Here is a 4212-nt window from a genome sequence, read left to right as displayed (position 1 = left end):
CTGAGATTGGTGCTCCTGTCAGTCTTAAAAATAAACAAAAAAAAAACCCCCTAAGCTTTGAACTTGACCTAGTTGTTTACCACATGTGTGATTCCAGGCTAGTTTCCTGTCTGTAAAATAAGGGTAATTGTAATGTTTTCCTTTCCTATTGCACAGAGACGTGGTGATAAAGTAAGCCATTCTACATTTTATCTACGTGTGCGTTGGGGAGGGAGTGGGGGAGGGATCATTTCTGTTTTGCTTCCTTTATTTCCATATTGTTTAGAAGACGCTCATTAATACTTGACTTAATGAACTGTCAGATGGGATAACCCTTCCCTGTTCCTCCGTTTGGAGGGCAGATAGAACATGATGACTGGAGATGCATGAAATGTGACTAACGTCTCTGTGTAACCAGGACTTGCAACACCCTGATTGCTCCTATCTGATTCTTTCTGAACAAAACAAAACAAAAGAAAAACTTGACTTAATGAATAAATGGTGGAGTTGGGTGATTTCCACATCATTGATGTCCAAGCTTTAGCGTGCATCAGGGTCACCCGAGGGTCTTGTTCAGACTCGACTGCCAAGACCCACCCAGAGAGTTTTTGGTTCAGTAAGCCTGGGGTGAGGCCCAAGAACCTGCATCTAACGACTTCGCGGTGTGCTGTGGCGCTGCGGGCAGGGACGGAGGTGCCCAGGGGCAGGCGGCAGCACTGGAAGAGGCCAGCAGGTGGCGCGGTCGCCCAACCCGGCCTTCCCCCGGGCGCCGAGGGAAGCGGGTCAGCGGCGGCCCCACCTGCCCAAGCGCCGGCTCTCCCAGGCAGCAGGGGCGGCGGCGGCCTGGCTGGCTGCGCTGCAGAGCGGAGAGCAGGAGGGGCGTGGGAGGAATTCCGAGCGCTTTCGCCGCCCGCCTCCTTTTACTGCTGACTGCCCTCAAAGGAGCCCTCTCTCCCTCCACACGCGTTTGGGCCTTACCAGCCGCCCGAAGCGGCGGCATCCATCCCAGCAAAGCGTGCATTCCATCCTCTGGAAAAAAAAGTCTTTGAATTTCCTTTTCAGTGACCTCACTTTGGGGACTGAACCGTTGCTACTAAGAAAACCCCTCCTAAAGTTTAATGGAACGATCACATCACACGTGGTTGCCGAAGCCATTCCCTACTTGCTACTTGTCTTGTGTGATACACTGTCACGGCCCGGGCTTCTGGCTTGGTGGAGGGGACACCACTGCCGCTCCGGCTGCGGACTTCGGGCTCCTCCCCTGAGCCAGGCGGAGAGCGCTGCCCGCTTTAGAGAACTGTTAGGCGGCTGCCGGGCGACAACGCGGGAAAAGTGCCTTACACAGCATAAGGGCTCAATCCACATTAAGGAAGTAGGCAGGAAAAAGTGTCAGTGAATAGTCAGTGACAGTCCCTTAGGGAAGAAATGAATTTGGGTTTAGCTGTCCAGTAGAACTCTGCTGTCTACACTATCCAGCACAGCAGTCCCTAGCCATAGGTAGCCATTGAGCACGTGAAATACGGCGAGGGTGATCAGAGAATTGAATTTTAAATTGTATTTAATTTTCATTAAATTTAAAGTATTAGACCGCACAGGTTTAGCAAAATGCCTTGCTGAATTGTGAAAAGATGTCCCTTAAGCCTTAGGGCATGGCTGGCAACGGGTAAGAGGTAGTTAAATCTCTCTGCCTAAAAAGGTATAGGAATTTTAGGGGGTGGGGCAATCTGACTAGCAAGGAATGGAAGAGAGGTTGGGGGGAAAGGGCCAGAGGCATTGCAAGGAGTTAGTGACTAAGTCAATGAGAAAGGAAGTCAGTAAAACCCCTCTGGTGGCAGAAATGGCTCAAGGGGAATTTAAAAACTGGAATGCGTCATATTCAGTCTGAAGACGTTTACTGAGCAGCAGAATGGTGTTACTTCTGTCTGTTGCCCGTCCCTTCAGAAATGTCTGCTTAACACAGAGCCTGGAGGTGGCAGCAATTAGGGAGTGACGAGATGACAAGATGTGGGGGTGTCCAGTGGGGGTGATTTGTTCAGGAAAGGTGAGAGCAAATTCTGGAGGGAACAGGAGAGAGAGAAAGAATTCAGCACAAGCAGGATCTAGGGACTGAGAGACTCCGCGGTGATAGTGTCAGGAGGGCGCCTTTTCCGCTGCAGAGGGGATGGAGATTTTTGAACCGCTTTTAATTAAATCTTAAAGGTAACAGCAACTCCAGTAAGTGGGAGGACTTGAACATCCAGGTCTTTGCTTCAAAGCATTTCTTCAGATTAATGCTTCCTGACTTAAATAACCTCACAGAAAAGGCATCTCTTGAAGGGCCTCACTGCAGACTGCAGGTGTGAGTGAGAAAGGAGGCCAGGAGGGCTTGGGCAATGCTACAGCAGGCAGACAGGAAGCAGAGGCACTGGCGTCTTGCTAAATTTATAAAGCGTAGCATCATTTTTTCTGGACTTTTGTCTCTCTCTGTGGTGTCTAGCAATTATGAACCACTGTCCACCTGCTCCCAATTTCTGTAGTTGTGTGTGTGTGTGTATGTGTGTGTGTGTGTGTTGTGTGTGTGTGTGTACGCAAAGCGAGGTGCAGCTTTGGTGCCGGGCATACTTCATGTGCTGAAACACAGCAACTCCTAGTCATTATCTCTGCTGCTGTCTTGGAAGATAACTCCTGAGGGTGATAATGTGGCATCAACCTCCTCTTGCAAGTGATTCCTGACAAAACTCTCAGATCAGGCCCTGTCCACCACCCCTTCCCTGCCTGGAACCTAGAGGTAGAACAAACATCACCTCTTAGTAGCCACCTGTGACTTGTAGCCCTGAGAGCTGCCTCTCTGACCTGGAAGTCTCTGCGTAGGGAACCGGGAAGGGAGAGAGTGCAGGCTTTCCAAGAGAAGGGACTTGTGTTTTCCCTGGTTCCTCTGTTGTATCCAAGTAAAACTAGTTCTCCAGCTACTGCACATGATAATCTATTTGATCCTGTCTTTGCCCACAGGATCTCCCAGCCACTCCTTACTGTACCCTCTACCTTCTAACCCTGTTCTGTAGTAACCTCCTTGAAGAAACGTCACCTAGTGGAACCTCCTGGTGTTACTCTTGTGAGCACCCTCATGTCCATCAGCATGGTTGCTCTGGGCAACTCCCAGTGGAGATGAAGCAAGTGGATAATCCCCAGTGGGGTTTGAGAGTATCACATGTTTTTCCAGAAAGCTCCCATTAAAATAAATATATTACCTGGTGGGGAGAGGTGAATGGCAGCATTCAGCTGGCAGACTGGCAAGGAATATTCCATCAGATTAAATAGAAGTCACTGGTCTAGGAAGGGAAGCTTCAGGAAGGAGAGTTTTTTTTGTTTGTTTTTTTTGAGACGGAGTCTTACTCTGTCTGTCACACAGGCTGGAGTGCAGTGGCACGATCCCGGCTCACTGTGACCTCTGCCTCCCGGGTTCAAGTGATTGAAGTGAGTATTTTTTGATGAGGGCAAGATGAGGGATGGAGGAGAAGGATAGAGAGGGATGAGAGGGAAGTGGAAAACTAAAGGGTGCCACTCTCTGAAAGGAGTTATGCAAGAAGAATGATATTTTGCATGAGATAGGGAGGAGAACGAACCTTGAGATTTTTAAAGTGAGATTAACATGGATTCAAATTGTGGCTCAGCCACCATCTGTGTGACCCCCTTGGGGGCCCATCTCAGGAGGTTTATTTTCCTCATGAGTACAGGGGGTCATGAGGATCTCATGAGGTTATGTGTGTAAAGCTCACACCTTAGAAGGCACATGCATACATCATGTTTGCTTAAGATTGACCACCTTTCCTGCTACAGGAAGGAAAAACAACAGTCACAGCAAAGGCCAGGAGAAATCAGAGTGTGCATTTGTGTAGTTGTTATACCTCTCAGAGCACTTTCCTATAGGGCATTATGATTGCCCAAGTTCTAACAAGCTCAAGAGGTAGAGAGTCTCCAGCAGCGCCCCTGCTTGCAGAGAGCGGCATTGAGATCCCATTCAGCTTGGTGGTAAACTAGAGCAGAACTTTTGGGTCTTCTCTGCCCTGAACCTGGTCTGGTTCTCAAATGCTTTTTGATAACCCATGCCCTACCTTTAACCCTGACATGTTTAGTGCAGTTAATTAGTTGGGCAGAGCATAACGTATGCACTTTTGAGAGACATTGATTGTGTGTGGTTAATTGGGAGCTTGTCTGAGTGTGTGGTGTCTGTCTGCTGTGCTCTGTGAAAGGCAG

The 4212-nt window shown here is 48.9% G+C and overlaps 1 non-coding gene across 1 annotated transcript; it reads left to right on the top strand.

Moving 5' to 3' along the window:
• Positions 1-295: 295 nt before the first annotated feature.
• LOC115830534 lies at positions 296-429 on the top strand. The gene has a single exon (XR_004026084.1). It is a non-coding gene; the product is annotated as a U8 small nucleolar RNA (small nucleolar RNA).
• The last annotated feature ends 3783 nt before the right edge of the window (positions 430-4212 follow it).

The sequence above is a fragment of the Nomascus leucogenys genome, chromosome 15 (genome assembly GCF_006542625.1).
Source record: "Nomascus leucogenys isolate Asia chromosome 15, Asia_NLE_v1, whole genome shotgun sequence".
NCBI lineage: Eukaryota > Metazoa > Chordata > Mammalia > Primates > Hylobatidae > Nomascus > Nomascus leucogenys.
This window is presented reverse-complemented; position numbering and strand designations above follow the sequence as displayed.